The following is a 15,947-nucleotide window of genomic DNA, read 5'->3' as shown; positions in this document are numbered from 1 at the left end:
GGTGTACCCAAACCAGAAACCGCGGATGACCAACCAGGTCCGTTTACTCCTCCAGGCCCGTAGTCTCCTCAGTAGGTGGAGGCGACTCTGGCCCCTTTTAATACAGTGCATATTTGCTTGTGAACCAGTCCAGTTTGTTGTTGAGGTCAACACCCAGGTACTTAAAATTCTCCACGATTTCAATATCTGTTACCTGGGTGGTAACCTGTGTGGTCTGTTGGGGCTTCTTCCGGAAAACATTCACCATTTCTTTGTATTACCGGCATTGATGTAGAACTGGTTTTGCCCACACCAGTCAAAAAAGGCTGTGATGATTCCGTTGTATTCCAGGTCGTTTCCGTCTGTCACTCGTCCAACAATAGCAGTGTTGTCAGTGAACTTCTGGAGGTGGCAGGTGTCTGTGTTGTGTCTGAAGTCCGATGTGTAGATGGTGAAGAGGAATGGGGATGGCACTATGCTTGGTGGGGCCCCCATGCTGCAAACTACCACATCAGACATACAGTCCTGAAGTCTCACACACGGCAGCTGGTGGCAGTAGCTCTGTCCGCTCTTATTTGTTTTGTGTGTTTTACAGCCTTTCTATCTTTTTTTAATTACATTTTAATATTTCTTAATACATTCCTTTTTACTTTGCACTTTATACTTTTTACTTTAATGTTTTTACAACTTTTCTTGTTCTATTAGCTTGGTTTCTTTTTTTGGAACCATTCAGCCATACATCCACTGTCATACACATGGGAACAGCTGTGAACAATACGTAGCAGAAAAAGCCACACCTCGATGCCGCTGGAAATCCGGAGCTGGACAAAAGTGCCGGGAGAAGAAGCAACGCTTCAGACCAATCATTCCATCTATTATCATTGGGAAAGTGGGATCCCTCCCCAATAAGATGAAAGAGCTGTCGGCGCTTACCTGGCTGGAAACGGAGATTCAGGAGTGTTGTACTCTGTTACTGTTGATTCTTCAGCTCCAGACTACTGACAGACTGTGCGTATAAGCTTGGAAGAGTGACTCCATATTTTCAACCTCGGTCTCAGTCTGCAGAAGTTCCCCACCTTGTGGAAGACTTTCTGTGTGTGGTTCCAGTTTGATCTAACTCTACAATGTCTTTTTCTTGTGTCTGTATCCATTCTTTCTACTGCAACCAAGATGGCGCCGCTCAAGTGGCAGCTGGTAGCGGTAGCTCCGTCCGCTCTTCCTCGTTTTGTGCTTTTGCTGCTTTTCTATCTTTTTAAATTTCATTTTAATATTTCTTAATGCTTTCCCATTTACTTTGCTTTGTACTTTGTGCTTTTTGCTTTGTTGTTTTGCGACCTTTGCGACTCGACCCCCACCCGTCGCGTGATCTAGGTTTCTTTGTGCTAGTCCAAGACGTCTTTGGTGCCATTCAGTCGTGCCTCCGCTGTCATGCAAGCGGGATCAGCTGTGGGCAGTCGATGATAGAAGCAACGCTCCAGACCAAGCATTCCATCATTGTTATGTGAGATCTCTCCCCGGTCAGATGGAGGAGTTGTCGGTGTTTGCCAGTCTGCAACGGGAGAGTTGTGTGCTTGTGTGCTTTAAATTCACCCACCGGCCTCTCCACTGCTGCTGATCAGGTATATTAGGACATCTTAGGAGGATCTAGGCAAGGAAGATGATCGCCTTCAGACTACTGAGGGACTGTGCAGATCAGTCTAAAAGAGTGATTCTGCACATTTAACCTCAGTCACAGTCTGCGAAAGGTCCCCACTTTGTGGACTTTCTGTGTGTGGCTCCAGTTTTTGCCTGGCTCTACAATGTCTTCTGTGTCTGTGCTTGCTACTGTCTTGCTACTGCAATTAAGGACATTTCCCGAATACGGGATGAAATAAAGTTCCAATGTAATCTAATTCTGGCCTATCTGTGAGGAAGTCGATGATCCATGCAGCCAGGTGGTGCTTTACTACATTCTCTTCCAGTTTCTCCCTCAGTAGTACAGGCTGAATGGTGTTTAAAGCACTGGAGAGTTAAGAAAACATGACTCTCACCGTGCTTCCTGTTATCTCCAGGTGTGAAAGAGACCTGTGCATATTGTGGAATCATGGTTAATAGCCTAAGATGAACTTGTTGTATAATTCTCTTATGTAGGCCCCCTGAGAATCTTGAGACATCTTGTGTACATGACCAAAATCATGTTGAGCTGCCAAAGAAAGTGGTGTGTTTTAGCCAGAACGATGACAATGGATTGCAGATATTTTCCTGTTTTCGTCCGTCTATAAAAGACGGGAGCGTTGCAAAAAAGAGCGGGTTCATCCTCTTGAAGCAGAAAGGGCATTGAGTGTGCTGTTCATTCTTCCGTATGTATTAGGGAGATGGTTGCATCTTCCACACCAATGACTGGATGATAGGCAAACTGCAGAGGGTCCAGCTCCTGCATGTGGCGTGCCAAGCCGCCATCGCAGGACAACGAAGGACGACTTTCTTGACCTGGACACTGACTACGGATCATTGTCGGGTGATCAAAGAAAAGTGACCTGGGGATCCCAAATGCTGGTTTTACAGAGGCACAATAATCCGCTAGTTGGCGATAAATTGGAAACATCGCTCCTGCCACAGTTGTCGGGACTGACCAGCACCGGAAGTCCAGAACAACTGAAATGTGTGATGTGTTCGAATGTTGGAACTGTGCAATTGTGTTTGCAGTTAAAGACTACTACAGGAGGGAATATTGTGGAATCATGGCTAATGGCCTAACATGAACTCATTGTATAACTCGTATAACTCACTTATGTAGGCCCCCCGAGAATCTTGAGACATCCTGTGTATGTGACTGAAAGCATATTGAGCTGCCAAAGAAAGTGGTGTGTTTTCGCAAGAACGATGACGATCGATTGCAGATGTTTTCGTACATCTTCAAAAGACGGGAGTGTTGCAATAAAGATCGGGTTCTTTCTCCTGAAACAGAAAGTGCATCGAGTGTTCTGTTCATTCTTCCATAACTGCTGTTGTCGGCACTGGGAGCCAAAGGGAGAAAGCGCCGAATGCTGTCTGCTCAACACGCACCGTATCATCAATCGCAGTAATAAAAGGTAAGATTTCTTACCATTTGTTTGGCCATATGGTGTATGTGTGAGTGGCTCGCATCAGGGCTGTAGTTGTAAATATGATAACTATAATTGTAATTTTCCAGGCTGAACGTGGAGCGCTCAACGTTGTTACCGCAAGTTTAGAGTTCTGATGGATGTGGGGAAAAAACTGTCCTTAAGCCTATTTGTCCGTACTTTGTGGGATCTATAGCGTCTGCCAGAGGGCAGCAGCTGGAACAGATTGTGACCAGGGTGGTATGGGTCCCCGATGATGTTCCTGGCTCTGCTGAGGTAACGAGGGCTGGCAATGTCTTCCAGTGAGGGCAGAGAGCAGCCGACGATCTTCTGGGCAGTGTTAATCACTTTCTGCATGGCCTTTTTGTCTGCTGCCGTGCTTCCAGCGTACCACACTGTGATGCAGTATGCCAGGAGGATCTCCACAGTGGTTCTATAGAAGGTTACCAGAAGCTTGGTGTCCAAGTTGTTCCTCCTGAGTACCCTGGTGTTTGTAGACCAGGAGAGGTTATCCGTGACGTGGACCCCCAGGAGTTTAAAGGACTGGACCCTGTCTACACATACTCCATTTATGAGGAGTGGGGCCAGATCTGTGCTGTGTTTGCGAAAGTCCAGGATTATTTCTTTAGTTTTCGTGGTGTCCAGTGTGAGATTGATCACCGAGCACCACAAAGACAGTTTTTTGACCTCATCTCTGTAGGCCGACTCATCCCCTATGAGATAATGTGTTTGAGGGGTAGGCAAACTTTTTGACTTGTGGGCCAGAATGGATACTAAAATTTGACAGCATTACGCAACGTAATTTATCAAAGCTGGGGATTGAAATATAAGCGAAAAGACACAATTGAAGGTGAACATTTATTTTCAAATTTACTTTCAACATTAAGAACATATTATTCAACAAAAGCGAGCAGTCTTTAAATTGAGAGTGATGAGCGGTAAGGGAAATGAATGAGGTCAAAGAGAACAGTCTTTAAATTGAGAGTGATGAGCGGTAAGGGAATTTAATGAGGTCATTGATTTTTACTATAATTTGGACAACGCCGGCGGCGGGCCGGATTAAAAATCTTAACGGGCCGTATATGGCCCGCGGGCCGAGGTTGAAAAACATGTACACACACGATCTGGGGGCGGGGCGAGCGCGCGAATCCCGCGGCGGTGAAACGTCCGTTTGGCGGACTGTCCGGTTTCCCAAACGTCCGTTCGGCGAACTGTCCGGTCGCCCAAACGTCCGTTCGGCGAACTGTCCGTCGCCCAAACGTCCGTCGACCAAACATCTTTCGGCGAATCGTCAGGTCACGCACTCATGTACCTCCCCTTTAAATTCAAAAGGCATGGTGCCCGCAGGATTTACCGTCAGACACCTCTTGATAGTGATATCTAGGTAAAATTATTGACACTCACTGTTCCCCGGATTTAGAGTTATTAGCAATACGATGTAGGCCCTATTATCTTCCAAGAGAGCTTAACGTCGTCATAGCAACGGCTATCTATATACCTCCGAATGCTAACGTTAACACGGCACTTAACCTCCTGCTGACGGCTGTTAACAAACAACAGCTTGATCACCCCGATGGAGTTTTTATTGTCGCTGGTGATTTCAACAAGGCGTGTTTAAAGACTGTTTTACCTAAGTTTATTCAATACGTAAATTGTAATACTAGAGGAGACAAAACTCTTGACCATGTCTATTCTAACATCAAACATGCTTATAAAGCCACTTCCCTCCCTCACCTAGCTGGATCAGATCACCTCTGCCTATCTCTCACCCCCGCTTACACTCCACTCCGGAGGCAAACCGCCACAAATAAAGACAATAAAAACTTGGCCCGACAACGCACTCTCTCAGCTGCAGGACTGCTTTTCCCGCACCAACTGGGAACTTTTTGTACACGACAACCTCCAGGACTACACGGACTCTGTACTTTCTTACATAAAAAACTGCATCGACAACGTCGCTATAGATAAACGAATACGGGTTTTTCCTAACCAAAAACCCTGGATGACCAATGAGACACAGGCACTCATCAAATGCCGTAATTCCGCCTTTAGGTCAGGGGACAAGATAAAATATAGCGCTGCCAGAGCTGAGCTGAAAAGAGGCATTAAAAAGGCCAAGGCAGCATATACCAAAAAAATTGAGGAGCACTTCACAGAAAATAACCCAAAGAAGATGTGGCAAGGAATACGACATATTACCAACTACAATAACAATAATAACAATAATATGTCTGTTAATGCAGATGCCTCACTAGCGGAGAATTTGAACCGTTTCTTTGCCCGCTTTGAGACTGACAAATCAGACCCAGTCTCAACGCCCCCACCACCACCCTGCAGCAATACACTGACGTTCCGGGAACAGGAAGTGAGACTGGTAATGCGGTCTGTGAACACCAGGAAGGCTGCGGGCCCAGACGGAGTACCCGGGAAGGTGCTCAAAGCCTGTGCTGACCAGCTGGCTGGAGTCTTCACAAATATTTTCAATTGTTCCCTGCAACTATCCATCATTCCATCTTGTCTGAAATCTGCCACCATCATCCCTGTCCCCAAAAAGCCAACCATTGGCAGCATGAATGATTATAGGCCTGTTGCCCTCACGCCTGTGATCATGAAGTGCTTTGAAAAGTTGGTAGCCCGCCATATCAGGAATACAATCTCTCCCTCAATTGACCCTCACCAGTTTGCTTATAGAGCAAACAGGTCCACTGATGATGCTATTGCCATTGCTCTTCATACAGCACTGAGCCATCTGGAACACCCGGGGAGCTACGTGAGGATGCTCTTCATTGACTACAGCTCAGCCTTCAATACCATAAAACCGGACATTCTGACTGACAAACTCTCCCACCTTGGACTATCCTCTTCAATCTGCTGCTGGATAAAGAACTTCTTGACCAACCGACCACAGACTGTTAGACTTGGTCCCCACCTCTCTTCCCCCATTACACTAAGCACTGGCTCCCCTCAAGGCTGTGTACTGAGTCCTCTTCTGTACTCCCTGTACACCTACGACTGTACACCCACCCACCAGTCTAACGCCATCATCAAATTCGCTGACGACACCACTGTGGTCGGACTCATCTCAGGAGGGGATGAGTCGGCTTACAGAGATGAGGTCAACAATTTGTCTTCATGGTGCTCGGTGAACAATCTCACACTGAACACCACGAAAACTAAAGAAATAATCTTGGACTTTCGCAAACACGGCACAGATCTGGCCCCACTCCTCATAAATGGAGTATGTGTAGACAGGGTCCAGTCCTTTAAATTCCTGGGGGTCCACGTCACGGACAAGCTCTCATGGTCTACGAACACCACGGCAGTGGTGAAGAAGGCTCAGACACGACTCCATTTCCTCAGGGTACTTAGGAAGAACAACTTGGGCTCCAATCTTCTGAGAACCTTCTATAGAACCACTGTAGAGAGCATCCTGGCGTACGGCATCACAGTGTGGTACGCTGGAAGCACGGCGGCAGACAAAAAGGCCATGCAGAAAGTGATTAACACTGCCCAGAGGATTGTCGGCTGCTCTCTGCCCTCACTTGAAGACATTGCCAGCCCGCGTTACCTCAGCAGAGCCAAGAACATCATAGGGGACCCTTACCACCCTGGTCACAATCTGTTCCAGCTGCTGCCCTCTGGCAGACGCTATAGGTCCCACAAAGCTCGGACAAATAGGCTTAAGGACAGTTTTTTCCCCACATCCATCAGACATCTAAACTCGCGCTAACATACACACATTCCCTTCTGCGGCATATGCATATATGTTTGGTTGGTGATCTGCCTCCTACTAGCTGCCTTGAAGGAAGGTAAGTGGCAGACAGTGTGCGGTAATCGAGAGGTAAGCGACCTGTATGTAATCGAGAGGTAAGCGACCGGTATCCACTACAGCGGAATGACAAATTACAAGTCCGTAACTTGCACTTCTTTAGGTCTTTTGCCGATTAAACGTAGCGATTAAACGTAGCTTATGGAGAAGCACCATCAATTTCGTCACACGCAGTTTCTGCGTGTGATGACAAGTAGGCTTTTTTGTGTTGTGGTAATGACGACATGGCCTATGTCCGATTATTATTATTATTATTATTATTATTGCAAGTATTGTAAGCATCAAGCCTTAGTTATTACAAATCTACTCTGATTGATCTATTCTGAAAGTTTATGATGCATATAGATCACTACTGGATACCCCATTTTAATTGCCGACGCCTTCTCATATGCATAATTAACAGCTGCTAAGCCTAGATAGCATGGAGAACAGCCCTGGACCACATTGTCCAGCTTCGTGCGATAATAAGATATCGACTGTTTTCTCCGATCACTGCACGTCTCTTGCATTAGCAATGCAGACGCATACAGATTATGTTGGTTTGACACGTAAAGCTAAAATGGTTTGGGGTAGTTGGGTGCAGCCAGTGCCGGAGCTGTCTGCATTTCCTGTTTGATTGTCTCGAACTCAACTCTGGAATCATTGTCCAGTTCAATGGCGTCCTCAATGTTTGGTTTTCGCCCTCCTTCATTAACTCCCTCAAGGGCGCTGTTTTAACAGGATAGTCTACTCTCCAGCTCGAGCTAAAACCAGTCATTCCCAAGAAGGCCATAATCTATCCCACGGTACGTGGACGTAGCGCTTTACTTACTCCTTCCAAATGAGAAGGTGCCACTGAAATTGTGCCATGTGAAATGACTCTTCCCAGATATTCTACCTGTGGCTGCCAATATTGTAACTTTGCATGGGCGGTCTTATGTCCTGCCTCAGCGAGTCACTGTAGTAGGTTAATTGAGTCTCTGGCAGTCCTCGAGTGTTGGCGCGCAGAACAACAAATCATCCACATAGTGTACCACAGTACTATTTAGTTCTATCCCTTTAAGGTCTTCCTCAATACCTGGTTGAACACATGTGGACTATGTTTAAACCCTTGTGGCATTCGTGTGTAGCAATATTGTTTCCCTTGGTATGTAAATGTCGGGAGTCTTCATGTAACAGTACACTAATGAACACTGAGCACAAGTCAATCTCCGTGAAAAATTAACCCTTGGGCGGGACGTTCGTTAGTAGGGTATGTGGGTTTGGCACCTCGACAGGCCCTTCCTGAACAATATCATTCACTGCCCTCAAGTCATGCACAAGTCTATATTTTGACATATCGGCCTTCTTTACTGGCATTATTGGCGTGTTACAGTAACTGTAAGTCTCAATCAACACACCTGAAACAGAAGCCCTTCGATTGTTGGTCTAATGCCGTTTTCTGCCACCAGTTGCAATGAGTACTGCGCATCTTGGACGATTCACATTAGGTTTTTACTCTGACGGGGTTTGCTGATTTGACCGACCCTACGTCTGTTTTGTGTTTTGACCACAAATTTTCCGGAACGTGCTTTAGCATGTCTTGCTTTCAATCATTCACACTTTCACTAATTTGCAACATTTTTTTGCATGTCATGTGGACCAACGATCACTTCTATTGAGATCATATAATTTTTGCACAAAATATTTTTCTTAGTCCCATCTGGGGACACGAGAATTAATGGATTTTATCCCCTTCCAAGTTACCTGTGACGCGTTTTTCATCATTGATCCCAAATCTCTGGACATAAAACCTTCCGTCACCAACGAAGTTATGTTTGGTGAAGAGTTAGGTACATTATACGATCGCGCAAGAAATTGATTCGAATCAACATTTAAGGCAGCACCCTCCTGCCCAACGATGATATATTCAGTGGTAACTGGCACCAGCATGTCTCTGGTTTGTGTTTCCCATTTTCCTACATTGTACAATGGTATTCAGACCGCGGTCTTGTAGCTTTTGGAATTTGAGCAAGGATGTACTTTTCCCATTTGTGGACGGCATGAAGCACTGGTTCAGATATATCACCTACCAATTCTGCATGAATAATCATTTGAAAATTTCCCCTAGGTTTGTCAACTACTACTCCCTCTGGCGTGCAGCAAATATTTACATTTAGTATGCACAAGGCATCTCTTCCCAACAAATTTACAGGTGTCTGCTCTGATTCCAAACTGGCATTTTGGTTGTTTCTCCTCAAATCAAAAATCAAACCAAATCAAAAGCCTTTATTGTCATCATACACAGCTGTGTATAACGAAATTGAAGTGTGTTTTCCCAGTAAAAAAAACCCATAAATAAGTAATATAGAAAGTCACATCCTGGCCAGATAAACTCTAAAATATTGCACAATCTAAGACAGGGGTAGGGAACCTATAGCTCGGGAGCCACATATGGCTCTTTTGATGGGTGCATATGGCTCTCCACTAACCTGTGAGGTAAACTATGGAAACTGCTGGTGAGAAAGCGCAGGAATAGGAGCGTTACGTTGGTATTATGGCATTGACACTACCCCAGCACCTTATAATCATTTTTTTTCATTACACTCTTTTGCATGGATTTTCTCATTGATATCCATTGATTAGCAACGACGTAACAATGTTGTCAAAAGAATTCAAAGACTTTTTGTACTTTAAAAGTGGTGAAATGACTAAAAAAGGCACACATTTTCATGTATGTTGACTTTTAAATTCGGAGCATGGCTCTCAAGGATTAACATTTAAAAATATGAATTGTTTATGGCTCTTTCCATCAAAAAGGTTCCCGACCCCTGATCTAAGATATTGCACATTGTTATTGCACAGAAGGGATTGTGTCTCATGCTAACGCAAGATCAAATCTGCGAGGCAAACATTTTCTGCAGTCGCCAGGATTTAATTAATCTCACCGTTAGTTGAACTGGAGCTTTCATTGGTATTGTTCGAAGTGTTCCCGAGAATCCCAGTGTTTTGACGAATTTGCCAGACATCGGATGGTCTGAAGCGTATTTAGGGCTAACGCAAGTGTAGGTCACTCCAGTGTCAACCAACATAGGTATTTGTTTCCGTGCAATTTTGACTTGTATCACCATTTCTTTTTGTTTATAGATGTGACTATTGGCAACTGACCGTCCCCTGCAGGATTCTCTGGGCACCCCTAAGACCCAATATTCGGCCCACCCCATGGATTAACTGGACCAGAATATTATCATTGCAAGTTGGAGCCTTGATCCTGTTAGGGTTGGCCACTATAACCTCCCTGGTACCCATCAGGAGCCGTCCATTGATTAAAAGGACAATTCTATCGAATATGACTGTTGGCATCCCCAGCATCTTAGAGGAGCCTGAGGAGGACCGCTTTGCTGCTGATTACTCCTCCTTGCTCTGCCCTTTGGTGACGTCTGAGGCTGTCTCCTAGACTGTGGCAGTTGGGTGGCTCTTGCTTACTGGGCATATACGTTGACAACAAGAGTGGCCAGGACTGCTGGGGCCGTTGGAGGTGGAGGTAGTGGTGACAGTAGCGCTATCACTGGTGCCTCTAAGCTTGGCTTGGAATCTTCGGTGGAGGCTTCAACTCTCCTCTTGTTCTAGTGTACAGTTCCCCGAGCTGTAGCTGAGCCACTTTTTTGCAGTTCTTTGTCTTGGTACTTCAGCTGTTGTTGGCACCCTCATGAATAGCAGGGAGCCGCGCCTCAAGATCCAAGGTTGTCCATGGAATATACTGTCCCTGGGCTCCTTTTATTATCAGAAAGTGACGCTTCAGACCCAGCATTCCATCTATTATTATGGGGAACGTAAGATCTCTCCCCAATAAAATGGAAGAGCTAACGGCACCTACCAAACAACAACGACAATATCAGAAAATCTGCATTATGTGGTTCACGGAGACCTGGCTGAATGAACTAATTCCGGACTCTCTCGTCTCCTTGGATGGTTTTCAGCTGGTGAGGTGCGGACAGAGATGCTGAGGAGAGCGGTAGGAAGAAAGGGGGAGCAACTCTGCACTCGAGATATCGAGCTAGTAGCTGTTAGCATCAGGCCGTTTTACATCCCCCGGGAGTTCTCGCACATTATCGTAATAACTGCGTATATACTTCCCTCGGCCGATGTGGCAGTCGCCCGCGAGCTGCTTCACGCCACTGTGTCCCGGCTGCAAACGTCACACCCCCAGTCTCTCCTTCTTATCTCTGGTGATTTTAACCATGCTCCCATGGCTTCAACTCTCCCCACCTTCACTCAGTATGTAAAGTGCCACACCAGGGAACAAAAAACTCTGGACCTGCTGTATGCCAACACAAAGGGGGCATACAGCTCAGTCCCCCTCCCCCCACTGGGCCGCTCAGACCACAACCTGGTCCATCTGATCCCCACCTACATCCCTATGGTGAGGAATATAAAACCTACCACGAGGATCATACAAAGATGGACCGAGGAGACCAGCATGGTACTGAGGGACTGTTTTGAGACCACTGACTGGGAGGTGCTGTGCAATTCACATGGTAATGACATTGACAGCTTGACCCACTGCATCACAGATTATATTAACTTCTGTGTTGAGAACATTGTACACTCCAAGAAGGTCCGTTGTTTCTCCAACAATAAGCCGTGGGTCACCAGGGATCTAAGGGCCCTCCTGAACAAGAAGAAGAGGGCTTTTAGGTCTGGGGAGAAAGAGAGTCTGAAAATGGTCCAGAAGGAGCTGAAGAGAGACATAAGGAAGGGAAAGACCATCTACAGGAGGAAGCTGGAGAACCAACTCCAGAGAGGCAACACCAAAGAGGTCTGGAAGAGCTTGAGGACCATTTCGGGCCATGGAGGCAACAGCGAGAGAGACCCGGAGTCCGGCGGCAGGGAGTGGGCCAATGAACTGAATCAGTTCTTTAACAGATTCAGTCCTGCCCCCACTCCCCTGACCCCCCAGACCAGAAGCAACGCTCCCCCCTCATTCTCCTCCTCTTCCTCCCCCTCTTCCACCGGTCTCTGCATTACTGTCGATCAGGTGATAAAACAGCTAAAGAAGATCGAGGCAAGGAAGGCTACCGGTCCAGACGGCCTCAGCTCCAGACTACTGAGAGAGTGTGCGGATCAGCTTGGTAAAGTGATTCTGCGTATTTTCAACCTCAGCCTCAGTCTGCAGAAGGTCCCCACCTTGTGGAAAACTTCCTGTGTGGTCCCAGTTCCTAAGACTGCGTACCCCAGGGAGCCAAACCACTTCAGGCCGGTAGTATTAACCTCTCACCTGATCAAGACATTGGAGAGAATCATCCTCAATCACCTCAGCCCCCTGATGAATGCAGAGCTGGACCCGCTGCAGTTCGCCTATCGTCCAGGTATTGGTGTGGAAGATGCTACCACCTACCTGATGCACAGGTCTCTTTCACACCTGGAGAACACGGGAAGCACGCTGAGAATGATGTTTTTTGACCTCTCCAGTGCATTCAACACCATTCAGCCGGTCCTACTGAGAGGGAAACTGGAAGAGGCTGGAGTAATCATTATTATAAATGTGTTTGCAATGCTTATTTAGGAATAGAAAGCCTTATTATAAACATGCTTATTATATTAATCAATTTATATGCTTATTAGGAATAGTAATGCTCATCCTAAATGTGTAACAATATTAAACAATATATATATGTGTTGAACGCTGTGCTTTTATGTTAGAGTTATTGGCATTAATAAAAGCCATTTTAATGCATGCCTTGCTAAAGTAAGGACTGTGGTTCACATCAAGAGGACAGGGAATGGCCATGGGCATGGAGAGGTCTCACAACAATTGCTCTTGGGAACTGCGAACTGTTTTCGGCTTTGGAGGACTCACGACAGGTGCTCTTGGGAACTGAGGACTGTTTTCGGCTTCGGAAGATGGTCTCACAACAAGCGCTCTTGGGAACCTTGGACTGTTTTGGGAAGCACCTCTTCACTGAAGGGTTCGCATCGAAACTTGCTTGGGAAGATTCGACAGGACCTACAATTGTTTTGATAACTGTACAAAATTGTTGTGAGACTCTACGAATGTTTAGACTTCTGTGGGGCATGGCGTTAAAATCTTATGAATAAATTAGCGAAACGGACTTCGAGTTGTTAGAATAATCTTGACCGGACGAGCGGGAGGATGTATTCTCTTCTTGCAAGAATTAAATGGTGATGTGACTACAGATGCCTTTTTTATTGAAAGCTGAATTTGGAAATACCTAAGGATAAACCTAACAAAGACATTGGAGAGAATCATCCTCAATCACTTCAGCCCCCTGATGAATGCAGAGCTGGACCCTCTGCAGTTCGCCTATCGTCCAGGTATTGGTGTGGAAGATGCTACCACCTACCTGATGCACAGGTCTCTTTCACACCTGGAGAACACGGGAAGCACGCTGAGAATGATGTTTTTTGACCTCTCCAGTGCATTCAACACCATTCAGCCGGTCCTAGTGAGAGGGAAACTGGAAGAGGCTGGAGTAAGGAACCACCTAGCCGCATGGATCATCGACTTCCTCACTGACAGACCACAATATGTGAGACTCCAGGACTGTATGTCTGATGTGGTAGCTTGGAGCACGGGGGCCCCACAAGGCACAGTGCTCTCCCCACTCCTCTTCTCCCTCTACACATCGGACTTCAAAAATAATACAGACACCTGCCACCTCCAGAAGTTCTCTGATGACACCGCTATTATTGGACGAGTGACGGACGGGAACGACCTGGAGTACAGGGGAGTCATCACAGCCTTTGTTGACTGGTGTAGGCAAAACCACCTCTACATCAACACCAGTAACGGATAAGCTCTCATGGTTTACAAACATCACGGCAGTAGTGAAGAAGGCTCAGAAACGACTCCATTTCCTCAGGGTACTTAGGAAGAACAACTTGGGCACCAAGCTTCTGATAACCTTCTATAGAACTACTGTAGAGAGCATCCTGGCGTACCGCATCACAGTGTGGTACGCTGGAAGCACGGCGGCAGACAAAAAGGCCATGCAGAAAGTGATTAACACTGGAGAAGCACCACCAATTTCGTCATACCCAGTTTCTGGGTGTGATGACAAGTAGGCTTTTTGTTGTTGATCATGACGACAGGGCCTGTCTGATTATTATTATTATTATTATTATGTAAGACAAAGGAAATGGTCATCGATTTTCGGAGGAATCCTCAACAGACCACTCAGGTGAACATCCAGGGTACAGACATTGAAATCGTGGAGAATTTTAAGTACCTGGGTGTTCACCTCAACAACAAACTAGACTGGTCCACAAACATAGATGCCCTGTAAAAAAGGGGCCAGAGCCGCCTCTACCTACTGAGGAGTCTACGGTCCTTTGGAGTGTGCAGGACACTGCTGAGGACTTTCTATGACACTGTGGTGGCATCTACAGTGTTTTATGCAGTGCTCTTTTAGGGATGCGGGAGCACGGAGAGGGACAGGAACAGGCTGAATAAGCTGGTCAGGAGGGCCAGCTCTGTTCTGGGCTGTCCTCTGGACTCTGTGGAGGAAGTGGGAGAGCGGAGAATGCTGACCAGGATGATGTCCATCATGGACAGCACCTCCCACCCCCTGCATGAGTCTGTGGAGTCCCTCCGAAGCTCCTTTAGCAATAGACTGCGGCAGCCTCATTGCAGGAAGGAGCGCTTCCGCAGATCCTTCCTCCCATCAGCTGTCAGGCTCTTTAACAAAAAAATGGCTGATTGGTAAGACCTACCGTATGCATGCATGTATATTTATGTGTATGTATGTATATATGTGCTAAGCAACACGCTTATTTATTTATATATTTATTCATGTATTTATTTATTAACTTACTTATTACCTATGTATTTATGTCTAAAATGCCTTTCCTATTCCTGCATCCTCACCCTCTGGCTACTGTGACAACGAAATTTCCCGAATACGGGATGAATAAAGTTATCCAATCTAATTAAAATCGGAAATTGATTAGCAGGATCAGTATACCTATCTGGAGGGTGAATGCCGGGTCTGTACCTGAGATCATATTGTTTGCCTTCCGTGCCTGTTCCCGCAAATGTAAGACCACCTCCCAACACTTCTTTCTTTTCTCCCACCGTTACCTTATTGAGCCTGTCTTTCCCTTCTCTTAATTGCCCCGGCAGATATTTCTGAGTTGTGTCATCAGTCGCACTCTCAAGTTCTAGGTTAATAATAATTTCTTTGTCCTTGCCCCATCTTAGTTTTCTAGATTGAACAATAAAAACATCCTTGCTTTGTCATTTCTCTGAACGCTTGATCTCTTTCAGCATGACAATCCAGTACATTAGACGCGTTTGGCTTTGGGGCTCTTCTGTCAGTGCTGCAGTATTGTGGCGGACTTGGCAATCTTTCCGCCGGTGACAAAGCAGAATGACTTCCTTCACCTAGAACCACATCCCCGCAATTTTTACACTACTGGTGATGAAAGGCCCCACCGACGCGTCGTTGCCTTATCGTGGTGGTGGGGTTTGTGTGTCGCAGTGATCTTTGGAGCTATGTTGTATGAAGGCTTGTGGCCCTGGTAGGGTCATCCATGGCAAACTGGTCTGAGGTAAAGGACCAGACAAATAATGGCTCAGAAGACCTGTTATGATGAGTAAAACCATGGAGGCTCTCCACCTGCGAGAGGGGCCAAAGAGGTTGGGTGCCTTGACAGTTGGGCTGCAGCCAAAGGAGGGATTCTTGGCAGTCTGATCCCTGGCTGCAGAAACTGGCTTTTGGGACGTGGAATGTCACCTCTCTGGTTGGGGAAGAGCCTGAGCTAGTAAGTCAGGTTGAGAAATTCTGGCTCGACATAGTCGGGCTCACCTCTACGCACAGCTTGGGTTCCGGTACCACTCCTCTCGAGGGGGGTTGGACACTCTTCTACTCTGGAGTTGCCCATGGTGAGAAGCGCAGAGTGGGTGTGGGCATTCTTGTTGCCCCCTGGCTCGGTGCCTGTATGTTGGGGTTTACCCCGGTGGATGAGAGGGTGGGATCCCTCTGTCTTCAGGTGGGGGGACGGGACCCGACTGTTGTTTGTGCATATGCACCAAACAGCAGCTCAGATTACCCACCCTTGTTGGAGTCCTTGGAGGG

This window comes from Stigmatopora argus, chromosome 16 (genome assembly GCF_051989625.1).
Source record: "Stigmatopora argus isolate UIUO_Sarg chromosome 16, RoL_Sarg_1.0, whole genome shotgun sequence".
Classification (NCBI taxonomy): Eukaryota; Metazoa; Chordata; class Actinopteri; order Syngnathiformes; family Syngnathidae; genus Stigmatopora; species Stigmatopora argus.
The sequence above is the reverse complement of the archived record's forward strand: the minus strand, read 5'-3'. Positions refer to the sequence as shown.